General features: G+C 40.7%; 1 long non-coding RNA gene and 1 pseudogene across 5 annotated transcripts in view; both read right to left on the bottom strand.

Moving 5' to 3' along the window:
* The window catches only part of LOC111538783, an 82,949-nt gene that overhangs the window by 28,743 nt on the left and 31,479 nt on the right, over window positions 1–22,727 (bottom strand). The window lies entirely within an intron of this gene.
* Window positions 21,690–21,765, bottom strand: LOC111538946 (annotated as a pseudogene).

Genomic DNA, 22,727 nt, shown 5'->3' with positions numbered 1-22,727 from the left:
AAGAAGAAGAAGAAGAAGAAGAAGAAGAAGAAGAAGAAGAAGAAGAAGAAGAAGAAGAAGAAGAAAATGTATTATTAACTGAAAGAAAATGAAAATACAACAATACAACATATCAAAATTTGTGGGAAACTACTTGGGGGAATCTAATAGCGTTAAATGTCTATATTAGAAAAGAAGAAGGATCTAAAGTCAATGAACTGAATAATTGGTGGATCTCAGCTTCCACCTCAAGAAACTAGAAAAAACAGAGCAAATTAAATTTAAAGTAAGTAGAAGAAGTGAAATAACAGAGATGAAATAGAAAAGAGAAAAAGAGAAAAAAATCAATGAAACCGAAAGTTGATTCTTTGAATATATCAATAAATTGATAAAACTCTAACCAGACTGATTAGGGAAAAAAAAATTACTAATATAAGAAATGAGACAGGTGACCACTACAGATCCTAAACATATTAAAAGATAATAAAGGAATACTATGAAAAATCAATGCCAATACATTTAACAAATTACAAGAAATTGACAAATTCTTTGAAGAACACAAACTACCAAAGCTCATTCCAAAGGATATTGATGTCTCGAATAGCCCTTTATCTATTAAAGAAATTGAATTTGTAATTAAAAACCTTTCCACAAAGAAAACTTCAGGCCCAGATGACCTCATTTGTTTGAGGTGAATTCTACCAAACATTTGAGGAAGAAATAATACCAAATCTACATTAACTCTTCTAGAAAATTGAAAAAGTAGGAATACTCCTCAACTCATTTGATGAGGCCAGCATTACCCTGATACTAAAACCAGATAAAGGCATTATAAGAAAACTACAGACCAATATCCCTTACGAACATAGGTGCAAAAACGCTAAACAAAATTTTGTCAAAATGAATCCAGCTATATATAGGATAATACTTCATGACCAAGTGGAGTTTACCCCAGGAATATAAGGTTAGTCTAACATTTGAAAAATCAGTGTAATTCACCATATTAATTAAATTAAAAACTATATAGTCATCTCAACAAATGCAGAGAAATTATTAATGAAACCCAACATCCATTTCTGATTTTTTTTAAATCAACAAACTAGGAATAGTTCAGAGCATCCTCAACATGATTTTTTTTTTTTAATCTCTAAAAAATCTACAGCTAACATACTTAACGATGAAAGACTGAATCCTTTCTCCCTGTGATCAGGAACGTGATAATAATATGTACGCTTACTACTCCTGTTCAACACTGTACTGAGAATCTAGACAATGAAATAATAAAGAAAAGAAAATGAAAGTATCCAGTGGGGAAGAAAGAAGTATTTCTATTCACAGGTGACATGATCTTTCTATTCACAGGTGACATGACCGTCTATGCAGAAAGTCTTACAGAATTTACAAAAAAACTCCTAGAATGAGTTCAGCAAGGTTGCATGATACAAGATCAATATGCAAAAAATAATGGTATTTCTAAACCCTGGCAATGAACAATTGGAAACTGAAATTTTAAAATACTATTTACAAGAGCATTGAAAGATATAAAATGCTTATGTATAAATCTGACAAAGGTTTTGGAAGAATTGTACACAGAAAACTTCAAAGTAACATTGAAATTAAAAACCTAAATAGAGAGATATACCATATTCATGACTCTGAAAACACAATTTTTAAGATGTTGATTCTCCCCAAAATGATCTGTAGATTCAATGCAGTTTCAGTAAAAATCCCAGCAAACTTTTTAATAGAATTTGAAAAAGTATTTCTAAAATTTACATGGAAATGCAAAGTCTGAAGAACTTTGAAAAGAAGCATTGCCCAAACAACTTTGAAAAAGGAAAAGTAGAAAGACTAACACTATTATAAAGCCACAATAATGAAGACAATGTATCACTAAATCAATGTACAACAATCAGTAGCATTTCGTTTCTTTTTTTTTTTTTTTTTTTTTTTTTTTTGAGATAGAGTCTCGCTGTTGTTGCCCAGGCTGGAGCGCAGTGGCACAATCTTAGCTCACTGCAAACTCCGCCTCCCGGGTTCAAGCGATTCTCCTGCCTCAGCCTTCCGAGTAGCTGGGATTACAGGCACCTGCCACCATGCCCAGCTAATTTTCTGTATTTTTAGTAGAGACGGGGTTTTACTATGTTGGCCAGGCTGGTCTCAAACCCCTGACCTTGTGATCAACTTGTCTCGGCTTCCCAAAGTGCTGGGATTACAGGTGTGAGCCACCGCACCCGGCCCAGTAGCATTTCTATATACCAATAACATCCAGGATGAGAGTCAAATCAAGAACATAATCCTATTTATAATTGGAATAAAGAAAATGAAATACCTAGGAATACAGCTAACTAGGGAAGTGAAATATTATTACAATGAGTATTACAAAACACTGCTCAAAAGTATCAGATGATGCGAATGAATGGGAAAACATTCCATCCTCATGTAAAGGAAGAATCAAGATCATTAAAATGGCCATACTGCCCAAAGCAACTTACAAATTCAAAGCTATTCCTAACAAACTACTAATGCCATTCTTCATGGAATTAGAAAAACCATTCTAAAATTCATACGGAACCAAAACAGAACCTGAATATCTAAAGCAATCCTAAGCAAAAAGAACAAAGTCAGAGGCATCACACTACCCAACTTCGAAATATTCTATATAAGGCTACAGTAACCAAAACAGCATGGTATTGATACAAAAACAGACACATCGACCAATGGAACAGAATAGAAAACTCAGAAATAAAGCTGCATGTCTACAACCACATGATCTTCAACAAGGCCAACATAAACAATGGGCAAAGGACTTCCTATTCAATAGATGCTGCTAAGATAACTGACTAGGCATATACAAAAGAATGAAACTGGACCCTTACCTTTCACTATATATAAAAATTAACTCGAGATGGATTAAGATTTAAATGTAAGACCTCAAACTACAAAAATCCCAGAAGAAAACCTAGGAAATATCTGTCTTGACATCAACCTTGGCAAAGAATTTTTGGCTAAGTCCCCAAAAGCAATTGCAACAAAAATGAAAATTGACAGGTGGGAACCAATTAAACTAAAGAACTTCTGCACAGCAAAAGAAATCATCAACAGAGTAAACAGACAACCTACAGAATGGTAGAAAATATTAGCAAACTGCACATCCAACAAAGGTCTAATATCCAGAATTTAAAAGGAACTTAAATCAACAAGCAAGAAACAACCCCCCTTAAAAAGTGGGCAAAGGACATGAACAGACTCTTCTCAAAAGAAGACATACAAGTAGCCAACAAACATGAAAAAATGCTCTTCATCATTCATCATTAGAGAAATGCAAATCAAAATCACAATGAGATACCACCTCACACCAGTGAGAATGGCTATTACTAAAAAGTCAAAAAACAACACATATTGATGAGGCTTCAGAGAAAATGGAATGCTTATACAGTGTTGGTGGGAATGTAAATTAGTTCAGCCACTGTGGAAGGCAATTTGGAGATTTCTCAAAGAACTTAAGACAGAGCTATCATTTGATCGAGCAATCCCATCTCTGGATATATACCCAAAGGAAAATAGATCATTTTACCAAAAAGACATATGCATGTGTATGTTTATTACCATGCTATTCACAAGAGCCAAGACATGGAATCAACCTAGATGCCAATCAATGGTGGATTGGATAAAGAAAATGTAATACATATATACCATGGATTACCATGCAGCCACAAAAAAAGAATGAAATCATTTCCTTTGCAGCAAACATGTATGGAGCTGGAGGCCATAATCCTAAATGAATTAACACAGGAACAGAAAACTAAATACTGCATGTTCTCACTTATAAGTAGAAGCTAAACATTGAGCACACATGGATGTAAACATGGGAAAAATAGACACTGTGGACTACTAGAGAGGGGAAGGGGGAGGGAAGGAGGGGGAATGTGGGCTGAAAAACTACCTATTGGGCGCTACACTCACTATCTGGGTGCAATATACCCATGTAACAAATCTGCACATAAAATTTGTATCTAAAATAACAGTTTAAATTGTTTAAAAGAAACCTTTTTTTTTTTTTTTTTTTTTTGAGATGGAGTCTCGCTCTGTCACCAGACTGGAAAGCAGTGGTGCAATCTCGGCTCACTGCAACCTCCACCTCCCGGGTTCCCTCAGCCTCCTTAGTAGCTGGGACTACAGGCACGTGCCTGTTAATTTTTGTATTTTTTTGTATTTTTAGTAGGTTTTTTGTATTTTTAGTAGAGATGAGGTTTCACCACATTGGCCAGGATGGTCTCGATCTCTTGACCTCGTGATCTGTCCACCCTGGCCTCCCAAAGTGCTGGGATTACAGGCGTGAGCCACCGCGCCCGGCCAGAAACTATTAACTTTTTAAAGGACAATGTATCAGATTAAAGACAGACAATTAGATTAACAGAAATAGATGCACACATATATGAAAAACTGATTTTCAACAAAGGTAGAAAGCAATTTAGTAGATTGTCTTTTCAACAATTGATGCTGAAAAAATTAGATGTCCATGTACAAAAAAATGGATCATAGATTTAAATGTAAGGCCTAAAATGATAACATTTCTAGAAGTAAACATAGGAGACAATTTTTACGACCCTGGGTTAGGTAAAGAGTTCTTAGACCTAGCCCAGCTTGGTGGCTCATGTCTGTAATCCTAGCACTTTGCAAGGCCGAAGAGGGTGGATTGCCTGAGCTCAGGAGTTCAAGACCAGCCTGGGCAATATGGCAAAACCTCGTATTTACAAAAAAAAAAATTAGCCAGGCGTGGCCGGCACAGTGGCTCATGCCTATAATCCCTGCACTTTGGGAGGCCGAGGCAGGAGGATCATTTGAGGTCAGGAGTTTGAGACAAGCCTGGTCAACATGGTTAAAGCCTATCTCTACTAAACATACAAAAAATTAGCCAGGCTTGGTGGTGGGCACCTGTAATCCTAGCTACTTGGGAGGCTGAGGCAGGAGAAAAGCTTGAACCCGGGAGGCAGAGGTTGTAGTAAGCCGAGATCGAAACACTGCACTCCAGCCTGGGAGATAGAGTAAGACCCTGTCTCAAAAAAAAATAAAATAAATTAGCCAGGCGTGGTGGTGAGCACCTGTAGTAACAGCTACTTGGGGGGCGCTGAGGTGGAAGGATCACTTGAGCCCAGGAGGCAAAGTTGGAGTGACCAATGATCATGCCACTGCACTCCAGCATGGGTGACAAAGCAAGACCCTGTCTCAAAAAAAAAAAAAAAAAAAAAAAAAAAAAGATTAGACACAACTGAAGCACGTTTAATAAAAAAGAAATTGATAAACTGGATTTCATCAAAATTAAAAACTTTTGTTCTTTGGAAGACACTGCTAAGAGAATAAAGACAAGCCACAAGTTAGAAGAAAATATTTGCAAATCATATATATGATAAAAGAAGTAGCTAGAATATATAAAGAACTCTCAAAACCTAATTGAAAAAAATTCAATAAACAATTAACCCACCCAAAAAGAAAACGGCAGATGATTTGAACAGACACTTCACCAAAGAGGACATATAGGCGGCAAAAAAGCACATGAAAAGACAGATAACTTCATTAGTCATTATGGAAATGCAAATTAAAACCATATACATATTAGAATGGGTTACATTAAAGTAGACCATTCGAAGAGTTGAAGATATGAAGGAACTAGAACTCTCATACATTGTTGGTGGGATGATAAAATGGTCCAGCTACTTTGGAAAATAGTTTGGGAGTTTCTTAAAAAACTAAATACAATTCTCCTACAATCCAGCAACATCACTCCTTGGTATTTACCCAGAAGATTTGAAAGCATGTAGTTGTACAAAGAATTATACGTAAATGGTCATAACAGTCTTATTTGTAATAGCCCAAAAGAGTGATCCAGAATCAACAGAATAGCACCTGGGAAGTCGTTGGATATGCAGATTTTTATGCCCCACCCCAGGCTTACTGAATGAAATGGTTTATGAGTTAATCAATTTCCCTTTGGACTGGGAATTGTCCCAGTGATCAGTGATTAATAAACCCTACAGATAATTCTGAAGCTGACCAGAATGTAAGAACCACAGCCCACCTTTCACCCTCACCCCTACCCTGACCATGCTCCAACCACACTTTGAGAACAACTACCTCAGTCAATGCTTCTCAGATTTCTAAGTGCACAGGAATGACCTGGGGATCTTGTGTAAATGGATTCTGATTCAGTAGGCTTGGGGGGGGCTTGAGCTCCTGCTTTTTGCTTTTTTTTTTTTTTTTTTTTTGAGACAGGGCCTCCCTCTGTCACTCAGGCTGGAGTGCAGTGGCGCCATCACGGACGGATCACTGCTACCTCCAGCTCCTGGGCTCAAGTTATCAGCCTCAGCCTCCCAGGTAGGTGGGACTACAGGCATACAACACCATGCCCGGCTAATTTTTTCTATTTTGTTGGTGGTGATGTTGAGATGGGTTTCAGTTTTTTTGCCCAGACTGATCTCAAACTCCTGAGCTCAATCGATCCTCCCACCTCAGCCTCCCAAAGTGCTGAAATTACAGGTGTGAGCCATGGAGCCCAGCCAAGAGATTCTGCATTTCTAAAAAGCTCCCAGGTAATGCTGATTCTGCTGGTTCTGGGAATGATGGCAAAGACTGTTGTTCTTGGAAATGCCCTAATTTCTCGAAAACAGAGCACGTTTGACTACCTCAGTTCTCCTCCCAGAGAAAATCCATTGAGTGATAGGATGGAATGCAGCCTTTCTTATTCTCTTCTGCTCTGCTACCTACACAGTTTGGAAAAAGAACTAAAGCCCTTCCCTCTCCAGCAGATAGGGACTCTGTTCTGGAATGTTCTCTTGACAGCTCTAAAATTCTGACATTCCTTTGGAGCCTAGCCCCAGTGATTCTCAACATTAAAATTTCCCATGGAGCTTTTAAAAATACAGATACCTGGGCCCCACCCCAGAGACTCTGTTTTTATTTGTCTGGTGTGAGGCCTAGGCATCAATTTTGTTTGTTTGTTTGTTTGTTTTTAGAGACGGGATCTTGCTCTGTTGCTCAGGCTGGAGGGCAGTGGTGCAATTATAGGTCACTGCAGACTTGAACTCCTGGTCTTAAACGATCCTCCTGCCACAGCCCCCCAAGTATCTAGGACAACAGGTGCACACCACCATGCCTGGCTAATTTTTTTTTTTTTTTTTAATAAAGATGGGTCTCACTATGTTGCCCAAGGTGGTCTGAAACTCCGGCCTCAAGCAATCCTCCCATCTTGGCCTCCCAAACTGCTGGGATTACGTGCATGAGCCACCAGGCCTAACCTAGGCATCAGTATTTTTAAAGCTCTCCTGGTAATCCTACTGTGAGCCAGAGCTTATAATCACTAACCCTTCCTGTACCCCCAGACTACCCACTTCCTTTTTAACATTCATTCAACAAATATTGCTAAGCCACTATTTCCCAGACTCTGAGCTAATGTGCCGGGCATACCGAGATGGATAAGCCATGGTCCCTGCCCTCAGGAAGGTCATAGTCCTGTGGGAAAGACAGACAAGTTCACTCACAACTGTAATACCTATGATAACGGATACTGGCAGAGCTATAACAGTGATATTTCATTCAGTAAATTCGCATTTATTGAGAATTTACAAGCTATAGGCACTAGGAACGTTACAGTGAGCAAGACAGATACAATCCCTGCTTTCATGGAGTTCATGTCCGATGGCATCCAAGTCACAGGGGACACAGAAGAGGGGCCCCCAATCCAAATTGGAGTGATCAGAAAGGGCCCTCCTATGGTCCTGGCGCTTCTGTCGAACCTTAAAACCTCGTATCATCCAGGCCCAAGAAGAGAGGACAGCACTCCAGGCAGAAAGCACAGCACGGGCAAACGCACGGAGGTATGGAAGAAAACGGCACAGAAAACTGGCAACGCCACCGCAGAGAGCGCGCCCTATAAGCCTGGTCCTCGGCGTTTGGCTCACCGCTTCTCCCCAGTGAAGACAGCTTCTCCCCCTCTGCTTCATCACACTCTCCAGAGTCCACACATGCACAGCTCTCTTCCAGTCCATTCCATCATTCCAGAACTCCACAATCTGACATCGTTTATGAGGGAGTCTTAGCCCGAGAACCTTCCCCCCTCTTCTTCTGACTCCCAGACCACTGCCCAGATACACCTGGGCCCCACTTTTCCGCTACCGCCGCCAGAAAAGGCCTCCAGGTGGAGCCCTTTCATTCCATTCTTTTGTTGTTACACGCCCATTTCACATTTCCTACCTGATTTCCGCGCCATTGAATTTCCTTCCCACAAACACCCGGATTGGAACTATCATCATCCTTAATTTGAGGAAGAAGATCGCAGGAAGCGTGTTCAATACACTAACCAGCTGAGTCGCTCACTTCGAGACTTTTCCTTAATTCAAGAAGACCACGGTCATTCTTAGCTCTCTCCTGGCTTCTCCAGCCCCTGGGAAGCTCCCTGTGCTCCTGCCTGAAAGGCTTCCCCAACTCCACTCACCAGAGATTGGATGTTCCCTACCCCTCGGTAAAGATTCTTTCCACTCGGGCAATAGCTGCTCAAAGAATTGTTCCCTGGATAACTGGACATCTAGGCAGGGAAGAGGATACAGTTTTTTTGTTTGTTTGTTTGTTTTTGAGAAAAAAAATCCAGCATACCAATCTCCACTCCCTGCTTTCTGCCCAAGAGAGAGCCGGAAGGGGCGGTTCCTGTAGAGAGGCAGAGAGAGGCTGCTGTTTAGAAGCAAGCTGCCGATTCCCTTCGGACAACCATACAAACGGGTTTTAACCATCACAGCAATCGTGCCACTTGCTTCCCCTAGCCATTTCCCCTTACCACCTAGGTCCTCTCCATTTGTCAGTTATGCTTAACACCCAGGCTGGAAAATAAGACCCCAGCAGAAGTTGGGGAAGGATTGTTCTCCACGTTCCAAAGAGTGTGGGCCATACTGAAGCCATCTTGGCATCCTGCAGAACACCTAGCACAGTGCCTCATCTCTTCCAGGCGGATTGCTTTGTAATGGATGCATATATAAAAATATTCTATGGATGCTAGCCTATTTGGAGAGCAGAAGCTACAGCAGTGCAAGGCCAATTCCAGGGTTTATCCTAAAGTCCACAGAGATAGTCACTACTTTTCTACTTATTTCCACTTACTACATGTGAGTTGAGAAGGTGATTCAATTTCTCTGTCACCCTTTTTTTTTTGTTTTTGAGACAGAGTCTCGCTTTGTCACCTAGGTTGGATTGCAGTGGCAAGAACACAGCTCACTGCAGCCTTAAACTCTCAGGCTCAAGTGATCCTCCCACCTTAGCCTCCTGAGAAGTAGCTGGGACTATAGGTGCGCGCTACCACGCCCAGCTAGTTTTTATTATTATTACTATTTCTTGTAGCGATGGGAGTCTCACTATGTTGCCTAGGCTGGTCTCGAATTCCTGAGCTCAAGTAATCCTCCTGCCTCAGCCTCCCTAAGTGCTGGGATTATAGGCATGAGCCTCTGTCACACATTTATTGAACAAATACTACCTACTGGTGCTGTGACACAGTAACTGAATGACAATTGTCATAGGGCCAATCAGACATAAGGACTTATCCTATTAATGACTGTAATACCAGTTCTAATGATCTCTTCCTTAGCATGCTCATCCACTCATTTGGTGACCACCAAACTGCAGGGCAGTTGTAGTAGATTGAAGACAGCCATCCAATTTTTTTTTTTTTTTTTTTTTTTTTTTGCCACTTCTGTTGTGATGTGGAGTCTAACTTCTCTTTCCTTTGAATCTGGCTGGCATTAGTGACTTACTTGACCAATAAAATGTTCTGGGACTTTCAAGACTAGATCATAAGAAGCCTTTCAGCTTTCACTCAGGCCTCTTGGAGCAACCACTTTTGAGGAAGCCACCATAGAAGAAATCTTCACGCTGACACCGCTCTGCTGTTAGAATGCCTGAGCTACCCACTTGGAGAGGCTGCATGGAGAAGGAGATGCCTGACTAGACCAGCTTCACACAGGAGAAGAAACTTCCAAATGACTCTAGCATCAGCTGTCATGTGATAGCAACTGAACCACCCAGCGGAGCTCGTCAACATTCAGAACCATGAGGTAATAATAAATTATTTGTTCTTAAATACTGCATTAAAAACAAATGAATAATGGTTAGATGTTATCCCTGGAGGGAGCTGGGTGAAGGGTACAAAGGAATTCTCTGTACTATTTTGTACCTTCTTGCGAATCTTAAATTATTTTTAAGTCATTAACAAAACACCAGCCCACCTGATCTAGAGAAGATCTATTTTGAAAGAAAGACAGCTGGAGATTCTCCCTGAACCATGCCCCTGATGCTGACAATACCAGCACTGGTTGCAGCCAACAAGTATGTGTGGCTATGGCCCTATGCACTTTGGCTTTGAAGACTCAGGAGAAAGCTCTGACCCCACCCCACACCTCCAGTGCTAGGGTGACTCAGCTTCAATCCTAATGCTTCACTCATCACATCTGGGTCTCCTCCTGGGGAAACACCCAGTTCTTCCTTTTGTCTAGTGAGAAAAGAGACTGCTTTAGTTCTTCATTTTTCAAAGACTGACATAACGATATGAACAGGCATGAAATGTCACTCAGCCAAAGGAGAGAGATTTTCTCTGTGTTTTTTTTAAAAATTCCTTTTCTTTGGTTTTAAAAAGCCCCTCATAAACAAGTGAAATCATGTCCTCATTCTGCCTTGCTTTAGAGGTATTCCACCCCACTCTCTCTTCAGGGAGATCATGCCCCTCCCAGATAGCCTCCTTGGAGACCCCGGTCCTCAACTGCAGCTTCCATCACAGATGATGCCTGAAAGAGCAGACCTTCCACCTCTTGTGCATTGCAGACCCTCACTCATCCATGCTGATGGCTCACGACAAATAGAGACAGCCACTTTGAGTTGGGAGCAGGTGGCATATAGGGTGATATTGTTGAGATCAATACAGCAATCCACAAATAGTTATTGGAGCATCTGATTTTTCACAACACTGAGCTAGGCACTGTTGAGGTATAGATGTGTGAGTTAGAGACAAAGGACAGTCATAGAAAAGCTTTGGACTTCAAGGACCTGGACTGACATCCCAGTTTTTTGCCATTTACTGGCAATATGGCCTTGGGCTGGTTTTTCATTCTCTCTTGGGGACAAGAAAATCCTTAACAACCCCTGGGGGCTCATGAAAATCAAAAGTGAGGGCAGTGCTTTGTCAACCACTGAGCCAATGGAGGCTATTATTATCACACAGCATTGTATGTGAGGAGGTCAGCAAAGGAAGAGGGCGCTGAGCAGGAGCTGTCAGGGAGGACTTGATGGAGGACGCTGGTCTAAAGTGGACCTTGGAGGAAGGAAAGGATTGGGAAAGGCAGAAAAGGCATTCCTCCCAAGGGGAACTGAGGGAGGGATTTGTATCCTGTGGGGGAGAGAGGAAAATAAGGAAACTTGACCTAACCTGTGAGAGGGGTTTTGATTGAGGAACCATATGGAAAACAAGTTTAGGGAGATAAGGGAGCCCCTGATTATGAAGGATCTAGAAAAAAATAAAGATACATAACAGGATAAAGATACTGGGCAAAGGATGTGCACCTTCCTACCTGCTCTGCATCACAAAATATATCCCAAACTCCCATTCTTCTAAAGTATTTACTACTCTGGTCTATACTGTGAAACCACCATAGTAAACTACATTGGACAATGGAAAATGAAACAGCAATAATAATGTAATCAGTTTTATTGACAGATACCATAAGTAGGGAGGGGACACTTTGAATTTTATTCTTTTTGTTTCTTTCGTTTTTTGTTTTAGCTTTTTTGTTTGTTTGTTTGTTTAGAGATCGGGGTCTCTCTATGCTGCCCGGGCTAGATTTGAACTCCCAGGCTCAAGCAATCCTCCCACCTCAGTCTTTCGAGTAGCTGAGACTTCGGGCATGTGCCACTGTGTCTGGCTTAGAATTTATTCTTTATGCTCTGAGAAACAAAATGATGTTTATCTAGTTGACTGCCTTCTAAAAGATGTGACAAAGTATTTTCCTAACTAGAAGGTTCTAGGACAGGGAACCCTATACTTTTGCTTCACACACTGATCTACTCCAGCTCTAAATCAGCACACTGAGAGGAAAGGGCAGCGTGCGTCTCTACACACTCCTTCACTAAGATTCAGTCAGGCGAGAACACCACAGCTCCAGCCTGTTATACTCCCCAAGCATGGGCATCTTGCAATTAGCCATGGCTGGGGTTATCCAACATAACAAATCAATCTCCTTCCAAGGCAAAGATCACGAATCATGAAAAGTTCTCCTTTCTGCTTTCTGTACAAGTGTTCCTAATCTTTCTTTAGCATCTTACTACTTCGGGGAGGGGAGGGGGGTGCACTTTTATTTAACCTAAGTTTCCTCCTCATTAAAAGGAAATAGAGGAGTCTGGTTGAATGCTAGAAAAATGCAAAGCATGCCAAATATAAGAGCAAATTCAGCTATATTGTGGTTAAAGAAACATTGAAAAGAATCACATCTCAAAAGCTGCTGTCTCTCCTGGTCCTTGCAAGAAGAAACCAACAATTTTTCACAAAATTGTGGCTATTCTTTCAAGTTGAATTACTTCTTGGAAACAAGTACAAAACCAAAGTAAATAAAATGCATTTAAAAATGAGAAAAACAGGCCAGGCACAGTGGTACATGCCTGTAATCTCAGCACTTTGAGTGGTTGAGGCAGGGAGATTGCTTGAGCTCAGCAGTTCGAGACCAGCCTGGGCAACATAGGGAGACCCTGTCTCTACAAAAAAAAAAAAAAAGAAAGAAAGAAAAAAAAAAGCCAGGCAAGGTGGCATGCACCTGTAGTCTCAGCTACTCAGGAGGCTGGGGTGTGAGGATCACCTGAACCCGGGAGGTCAAGGATGCAGTGAGCCATCATCAAGCCACTGCACTTCAGCCTGCAACAGAGTGAGACATTGTCTAAAAAGAGAGAGAGAAAGAGAGAGAGAGAGAAACTTAGTTGGTGCCACTAGACTTAAAGTCTGAGTTGAGTTTGTGTCTGTTCTTTTTGTATTCCTGTTACCTAGCACAATAAATATACAGTGAGTAAAATCTAATGATAATAGTAAATAATGTATCATGAAAATAAGAAAAAGTGATAAACTAGATCCAACACAAACAGCAGATGAAAATGATCAGTGAAGAAATCTTGTGTACCTAATGTGAGAGTACATATGTCATCACCAGGAACAAACATATTAACTGCCTACAATGCAAATACAGCTATGCTATCTTCTTAGCCTAAAATGCAGCCACAGTTCCTATCCTGGAGGACTTACCAATTGCTGGAGAAAACAACACACAAACTTATTCAATGGAAATACATAAAAACAACTACCTACCGACTGCCAAAAGAAAAATAGCGTGTCCGAAATTGTGCTGGCAAGTTGGAGAGTAGGTGCGGTTACTCAGGAAACATGCAATTCCTTATCATTAAATACTGTTTATTGAGACTGATTTTGATCACTTGGAGAAGATGAAAATGGAGAATGAGGTTGAGTTTGAGAACAAAGTTGAAGATGAAGATCAATAATGAGGGTGGAGGCTGAGAGAAGGAAGTAGAGGCTGAAGCTGAGGTTAAGGAGTGACTGGGGCTTGGTCGTCTGTGTATTCTTGGATATTCTGATAAAAGGAATGGTGATCAGCAGAGTGAAGAGAGACAACCTGTGGAATGGGATAAAATATTTAAAACCATACATCCGATGTGGCTTAACACCCAAACTATATAAGGAACTCAAACAACTCAATAGCAAGAAAACAAGTAACCCAGTTTAGAAATGGACAAAGAACCTGCACAGACATTACTCAAAAGAAGACACAAATGGCCAAGAGGCATATGAAAAAGAATGCTCAGTATCACCAATCACCAGGGAAATGCAGGTGAAAACCACAATGAGATATCATCTCATGCCTGTTAGAATGTCTGTTATCAAAAATACAAAAGATATGTGTTGATGAGGATGTGGAGAAAAGGAAATCCTCGTACTCTGTTAATGGGAATATAAATTAGTGTAGCCATATGGAAAACTGTAGAGATTCCTCAAAAAACTAAAAATAGAACTACCATCTGATCCAGCAATCCCACTACCCAGTATATATTGAAAGGAAATGAAATCAGTGTGTCAAAGAGATATCTGCACTCCCATGTTCATTGCAGCATAGCCAAAATATGGAATCAATCTAAGCGTCCATCAGTGGATGAATGGATTTTTAAAATGTGGCACAGGTTGGGGGCAGTGGTTCACACCTGTAATCCTAGCACTTTGGGAGGCCAAGGCAGCTGGATCGCTTGGGCCCAGGAGTCCAAGACCAGCCTGGGCAACACGGTGAAACTCCCTCTCTACAAAACATTTAAAAATTAGCCAGGCATGGTGGTTCGTACCTGTGGTCTCAGCTATTTGGGAGGCTGAGATGGGAAGGTCACTTGAACCCAGGAGGTGGAGATTGAAGAGAGCTGAGATTGTGCCACTGCCCTCTAGCCTGGGCAACAGAGCTAGACCCTGTCTCAAAAAAAAAAAAAAAAAGAAACAGAAAAAGAAAATGTGGCATGTATATCCAATGAATACTATCAAGCCTTTATAAGGAGAAAATTCTGTTTTTTGCAACAACGTGGATGAACCTGGAGGTCATTATATTAAGTAAAATAAGCCAGCCACAGAAAGACAAATACCACATGATCTCACTTATTTGTGAAATCTGAAAGAGTTGAACTCACAGAAGCAGAGAGTAGAATGGTGATTGTTACCAGGGCTGGGGATAAAGGAAGTGGACTAGGAAGATGTTGATCAAAGTATACATAATTTTGGTTAAGTAGGAGAAATAAGAGATCTATTGTACATCACGGCAATTAGTGTTAACAACAATGTATTGTACACTTGAAAATTGCTTAGAGAATAGAATGTAGGCCAGGCGCGGTGACTCAAGCCTGTAATCCCAGCACATTGGGAGGCCGAGACGGGCAGATCACGAGGTCAGGAGATCGAGACCATCCTGGCTAACACTGTGAAACCCCGTCTCTACTAAAAAATACAAAAAACTAGCCGGGCGAGGTGGGGGGCGCCTGTAGTCCCAGCCACTCGGGAGGCTGAGGCAGGAGAATGGCATGAACCCGGGAGGCGGAGCTTGCAGTGAGCTGAGATCCGGCCACTGCACTCCAGCCTGGGTGACAGAGTGAGACTCCGTCTCAAAAAAAAAAAAAAAGAGAGAGAATAGAATGTAAGTGTTCTCAACACACACACAAAATGATAAGTATATGAGAAAATGGATATGTTAATAAGCTTGATTTAGCCATTGTGCAATGTATACATATTTCAAAACATCATGTTGTATACCATATATAAATACTATTTTGTCAATTAAATAAATAAAATGAAACAGAAAATAAAAGGAATGGTGGCTGGATTTCCTTCCAGTACCTTGAACAAGTTATTCATTCTTTTAGACCTTTAATTTCCTCTTCTGTAAAATGGGACAATAAAAAAGCCACATCTCGCCATCCCCTCCATAATCACAACTCCACACATTTTCTATGATCTTCAAGGTGGTAATATACATAAAGCTTCCGTCATAATGCCTGACACATAATAGGTATTCAATAAATTGTGGCTGCCTTCCTCATATATTTGACTGATAAATCCCTTCATAATAATTCTAAAGGTTTCTATTCTGCCCTTGTATAGTTAATTGTCCGCACCTCTTGGTCCTTGTTCCAACTCTGCTGCTAATTCACCATACGACTTTGGGCAAATCTCAAGGCTTCTCTGAGCCTCAGTTTTTTTGTCAGTGAAATGGGGATATCTGTCCAATATACTTCCCAGGTTGGTTATGAGGATAATGTGAAAGTACTATGAAACACACAAAGTGCACAGCAAATCTAAAATATTGCCAGGAATAAATAGTATATGAATCATTCCCCAAAACAGAATGTCCATCACCCAGAGGCTAGGTTGAGGCTGGAGAAAGATTGGGTAACTTCAGTGAACTAATTGCATGGACCCCCTGGGATAGTTTCCCCAGCTCTGTGGTGCTTCTGTGGGGGCATTTTGTTTTACACACCAAGGGTGTTTAACTGAGCCCCTTAAACATGAAATTGTAATTACAACTGGAGATTAGAAAAGCAGAGGAAATCAAATGGTCTGCAAGCATTTATCAGGTAACCACAGAGACCACTGCACATAGTCATATTATTGTAAAAATGAACTTAACCTATTACTTCCAGGAATTTGGAAATACTTCTAAGTCAATAGAAGAGACAAAGCCACCAACCACAGCCACTTACTCACACATGCACATAGACATCCATATTCAGAGACAAGGAGCTGTCCAGGCTTAGTTGCAGATTGATAAATGGAGTCAAGACTCCAGGAAAATATCCCACCAAATATCCCAGAGGGAAGTTAGACAGTGATGGACCTGGAATTTGGTTCTATTCTTTAGCCCTAATCATGCTGAAAATAGAGTAGAGTTGATTTTTAAATGAGGGATAGTTAAGTTGTAAAGTCAGCTTACATGGTAAAAAACACATATAATAAAAACTATGCTTGAAAAGTCCATAATTCAACCATAAAGCAGAATAGATGTGCCCATATTTATATGCCTCTCTAAAGACTCTCCATAGCCAGGTTTCTCTCCTGGACAAGAGCAGTGCCCTATAAATTAAGTACTAGGTGGAGAATTTGGCTCACATTTAAAGACCATGTTGTTCTCCACTCCTTACCCCTCTCCACAACCCCCCACTGACACACAAAAATATGTATCTATATTTTATATATATAGATACCAGAATCACACTCCTTGCTGCAAAATCCTACATCATGACAGGCACATGGCAAATGAAACCAAATGAGCTGAGCAGATTCACGTCTCCAGTCTCACTCTCTGAAGTTAAGTCTTTGCATTTTAAGTCTGAACTCTGTAGCTGGCAGATCCTAGTTGTTTCTTTGCAGAGAGGCAAGCCTATTTCAAAAGGTTTCTTTTTCAAAAAGTCAACTTTATTGAAGTATAATCTACAAACAATAAAACATCCATTTTAAGCATATAGTTTGGCAAGTTTCACATATGTATATACACGTGTAACCACCACCAAATTGAACAAATAAGACATTTCTGTCCCCCAAAACCACTGTGGCGCTTTGCAGTAATTTCCCACCTCTGACCCTAGGCAACTACTGATACATTTCCCTTTTCTAGAATATTTAGAATTTCATGTAATTGGAATCTCCCTTTCCAAAAATTTCATGGAAATGGAATCATGTAGCATGTACTCTTCTGTAAAAATGACCAATTTAAGACCAGGTGTGGTGGCTCACACCTGTAATCCCAGCACTATGGGAGGCCGAAGTGGAAAGATCACCTGAGGTCAGGAGTTTGAGACCAGTCTAGCCAACATGGTGAAACCCTGTCTCTACTGAAAATACAAAAACTAGCTGGATGTTGTGGTGCACACCTGTAGTCCCAGCTACTCAGGAGGCTGAGGCAGGAGAACCTGGAAGGTGGAAGTTGCAGTGAGCCAAGATGGCGCCATTGCACTACAGCCTGGGTGACTGGGTAAGACTCTGTCTCAAAGAAAAGAAACAAAAAACAAAAAAACCCACTCTTAAACAAAGATTTAAGGATTTAACCCATTTGTAGAAATAAAATAACTACAGAAGGTAGTAAAGCCTTTGAATATAACTTAAAGGGGAAAAAAAACATAATATAAAGGAAGGAAGTTGCTCTACAAATAAGGGACAAAAAACTCAACTGTTGAAGATGGAAGAATCAATAGATAATCAAGATCAGGAGACCTCAATAAGGTCAACTTCAGTAGCAGAATGGTTTAGGATGGATCATTGTGGAAAATGAAAGCTGATAAAAACCATTCAGAAAAATGTGAAGGTAAGATGGAAGGAAGAAGTAGAAAAAGCCAGGCAATCAGCATCAAACCTTTTTTCAGCCCTGTTTTGTCACTTACAAGTTGTATGACTTTAGGCAATTCATGTGCCCCATATGACCCTGATTTCCTTGTCTGTATGCTAAAGGCATTGGACTGCATACATGATTTCTGCATAGCTGCATTATTAGACATAAGTTTCACAAGGACAGGAACTTTGTCTTTTACTGCTGTGATCCCAGCATCCAGCAAAATGCTAGTGTTCAATATTTGTTGAATGAATGAATGAATCTAAGCTTTCTCTTCTAACTCTGACATCCAATCACTTTTGGCAGAATCATCTGACATCCTGTTGGTACCTCAGGCCTTGCCAGCCACCAATGAGTCTTGAACCAAACTACCCTCTTAGCCACACGACCCATGTACACGTGAAGACTAAAGGTGAATCTTGCCCACCCATTAAAAGCCATTGAGACAAACACTTACCAATGTACTGAGAAAGAGAAACAACCCTCAGCCTCCCAGGACAGCCAAGGGTGGAGAACAAAGTGGCAAATGATCTGACTCTGTAATTTGTGGCAGTAAAATTTATGACATATGGGTCTTCTAATGGGGTACACGTAGTGGACAAACGAGACTGAAAGGTCAGGTGTGTGACCTTGACCTTCTAGTGTTACTAAGATGGTTGTAAGCATCGTTTTCCTTGGCCTAACACATTTCACTCTGAAAGTTTGGCAGCCTCTATCACATACCAAAAGACCTTACCCCAAAGGCTGCAAACTCAAATGCCTTCAGGGGCTGGATAAGTAATGAATAAATAGGAATATGCTGACATAGAATGTGAGAAGTGTAGTGAGCTTGAAAGTACATGCTTACACTCAAAAATCTGATTCAATTTTTAAAATGCTTTCCTGGCTAAAAAAAAAAAAAATTGCTTTTAGAATTAGGCCCCTGGGTTGCCAGTTTTTGATTACATCATGATTATATTCATGATGGTGGGAGTCTCTCCAGTGGCAGCTCTTAGAAAAACCCTGAGCACACAGTAGGAATTTAATGAATACTTCTTGAGTTAACAGATTGTGGTTATGGACTGGGGTTTTATTGGAATGAAAAGTCTAAAGAAGTGAGTTCTTTTTATCATCTCTTCTCTCCACCTTGCTTCCCAGTAAAGTACCTGCTCCAATTTCTGGTTGTTCCACACTTTTAGCTTCGCCTACCTTGAAGCAAATTTGACACTCTAATTTTCATTTGTCAAGTCAAGCCTGCTTTTATGTTTCTGTCTCTGTCTCTCTCTCTCTTTTTTCTTCTTCTTCTCCTCCTCTTCCTCCTTCTCCTTCTCCTCCTCCTGCTCCTCCTCCTCCTTCTCCTTCTTCTCTCTTCTCTCTTCTTCTTCCCATGTCTTCTTCCTCCCAGAACAGAAGTTGGTTGACTTTATTCTGCAAACTTCCACCAACTCTTTGACCCTGGCATGCCATATACCAGCTTTCTCTTTATTAACTCTCCAAGTTTGTGCTTCTCTTTCTATTATAAACATTTCTCAGGGCCGGACATGATTGCTCACATCTGTAATAGTGCCAGTTTGGGGGGCCAAAGTGGGAGGATCGCTTGAGCCCAGGAGTTTGAGACATAGTGAGACCCTGTCTCTCCAAAAAGACAAAAAGATTAGCCGGTTGTGGTGGCAGGTGCCTGTAGTCCCAGCTACATCCAGGCTGAGTTGCAAGGATCACCTGAGCTCAGGAGGTTGAAGCTGTAGTGAGCTGTGATTGCACCACTGCACTCCAGCCTAGATGACAGAGTAAGAATCTATCTCAAAAAAATTATCAGTAAACCTATTAACACCACTGCATTAATGACAATATGTTACTCCTCCAAGAATGCTTAGTTTCAAAGGGGATATAAGGACAATACTGAACGCAAAGGAACACATCCAGGCAGTGAAAAAAAAAACCCGAATATTTGGCCTACTCACCTCCTAGGTGACCCTCAAATCACAGTACCACTTTCATTGTGTCAATGGAGTAAGGACAATCAAGAGCCAGGTACATTTTCTTCTGCTATAAAGTAAGAAGAACAAAGCTGGACTGGCAGATAGTTTAGTAATTATGTGATTTGGCTTACATTCCAATTTTGCTTCTTATTAGAAGATCTTGGGCAGGTTACTTAACCTGTCTATGCCTTAGTTTCCCTACCTCTGAGATGGAGATAATAATACAAACCTTATGGGTTGCTGTGAGGGTTAGGAGAGTTAATACATCTAAAGTCCAAGAAGAGAGGTTGGCACATAATAAGAATCAAATGAGTGTTAGCTGTTATTGCTTGCTGATTAGGGGCAGTGGCTACTTACAAGGTTGGAGAGTTAAAGGGGCACCTGCATTAAGACATTTAGCATGGTACTTAGCACACAGTAAATGTTCAATAAATTCCCATAGTTACTTGAGAGTATGGTAGGCTAAATAATGGCCCCTGTATTAGTCAAGGTTATACGGAGAAACAGAACCAATAGAGGAAATAGATAGCTATAGATATACATACACATATAGATAGATCTCCTATATAACAGGATATGGCTGTAAACATAGTTGTCCTTATCTTAACAGCTTTCGCTCTGAAAATGTGGCAGCCTCTATTCCATCACAAAAGACCTTATCCCAGAGGCTGCAAACTCAAATGCCTTCAGGGGCCGAATAAGTAATGAATAAATTGGAAATATGCCAATATAGAGTGTGAGCAGTGTGGTAAACTTGAAAGTACATGTTTAAACTAAAAAAAATCGGATTCAATTTTAAAGATGCTTTTTTGGCATAGCTATATATATATATATGGAGAGAGAGAGAGAGGAGATTTATTGCAGGAATTGGCACATGCGGCTATGGAGGCTAAGTCCCATAATCTGCCATCTGGCCTGAGAATTGAGTGGCTGATGGTGTAAGTGCTGGTCTAAGCCCTAAAGCCTGAGAACCAAGAGCATTGTTATCTGATGCCTGAGGGCAGGAGAAGATGGATGTTTCAGTTTAAGCAGAAAGAGAGCAAATTTGCCCTTTCCTCTATCTTTTTGTTCTACTCAGCACTCAACAGGTTGGAGATGCACCCCCACATGGGTGAGGGTGGATCTTCCTTCCTCAGTCTACCGATTCCAGAAACACCCTCACAGACACATCCAGAAATAATGTTTTTCCAGCTATCGGGGCATCCCGTAGCCCAGTCAAGTTGACACATAACATTAAACATCACAGCCCCCAAAGATATCCAATTTCTCACTCTATGGAACCTGTGAATGTTTCCTTGTATGGGCAAAGGGGTCTTTGCAGGATCTTGAAATGAGGAAAGTATTCTGGATCATCCAGGTAGGCCCTAAATTAATCCCAAGTGTTGTCCTATAAGAGGGAGGCAGAGGATGATTAGACTACAAAAGAGACACATGACAGAAGCCGAGAGAGGCAGGCTCAGACATAGAAAATGCTATGCCACTGGCTTTGAAGACGGAGGAAGGGGCTGCAAGCCAAGAAATAACAGCAGCTGCCAGATGCTGAAAGAGGCAAGAAACGGATTCTGCCCTGGAGCCTCCAGAAGGAACCAGCCCTACTGGCACCTAGATTTTAACCTCATAAGACTCAATTTGGACTTTGCATTTCCAGAACTGTAAGAGGATGAATTTCTGTTGTATAAAGCTACTAAGTTTGCGGCCGTTTGTTACAGCAGCCACAGGAAACTAACACAGAGTGCTCATTTTATCCAGAGGCTCCTTTATAGCACAATAGGATCTTCAGGGAAACCAGGGCTGACTTGATGCCATACCCTCCCTTTTTGGTTTTACCATATTTTGTATTTTTTTTTTACTGGAAAATCTGCTAGACAAATTCTAAAAGAGCTGTAACCCTATTTTTATATTTTGTATTTAATTGTAATTATTTATATGAATGGGCATTAAATTTACGGTTTTCAAATTTCAGAATGTGTAAGTATCCTCTTTTCCCATGTACCCAGGCCCTAGTTTCCTTCTCTAGAGCCAGCCAATGTTATCAGTTTTTAAAATGTATCTTTCAGAAGCATTTTATCCACATACAAGTAAATAGGCACATATTCCTTTTTTCTTCCTTTTTACCTTTTGCACAAATAGTAGCATTCTACACAAGGTTTCTGCACCTACCTCCCCACCAAATACCACTTACTGTTGCCTCACATACTTCTGCATAGTAGTCCATTGTATGGATGAACCATGATGGATTTAGCCAGTCCATTATTGATGACCCACCGGGCACAATATGACGCTTTGGTGATATGGAATTTTGGGCTTTGGAGGAAGATATTTGGGTAAGGAACTACCTTTTCAAAGACTCCAGTCTCCCTGCCTACCCTACCAGGAGTTTGAGATGAGCTGATGAGGATCTGCCTTGGAGAAAGAACTGGTTGGGGAGATTTTGGAAAGAAAGAGTTATGGGATGTAGGGATTTACTGGACATTGGAAAAGAGGAAGAAGCATTAGGGAAGATGCCAAGGTTTGAGCTAGGATGAAAGGAAGAATTCAGGCTTAGAGCTGATTGTGGGGAAGGATAGTACCCATCCATTTTCACATGCTGCTTTTGGAAAAACCACTAGATAGAGGTGTTGAGTAGTCACTTGGAGATGCAGGATTATAGTTCAGAAAAAATATCTATAATAATAGGATAATAGATAATATATTATCTATAATTGAGATAGAGGTGATGGTAGGTAGAGGCCATGGCAGGAGATGAATAGAGTCAGAATTGAGAGTGAGATGTGGAGAGGCCAAGGATGAAGTCTTTTTTTCTTTTTTCTTTTCTTTTCTTTTCTTTTCTTTTCTTTTCTTTTCTTTTCTTTTC

Source organism: Piliocolobus tephrosceles, chromosome 9 (genome assembly GCF_002776525.5).
Source record: "Piliocolobus tephrosceles isolate RC106 chromosome 9, ASM277652v3, whole genome shotgun sequence".
Classification (NCBI taxonomy): domain Eukaryota; kingdom Metazoa; phylum Chordata; class Mammalia; order Primates; family Cercopithecidae; genus Piliocolobus; species Piliocolobus tephrosceles.
Note: the sequence above shows the minus strand (reverse complement) of the source record. Positions and strands in the feature narration are given on the sequence as shown.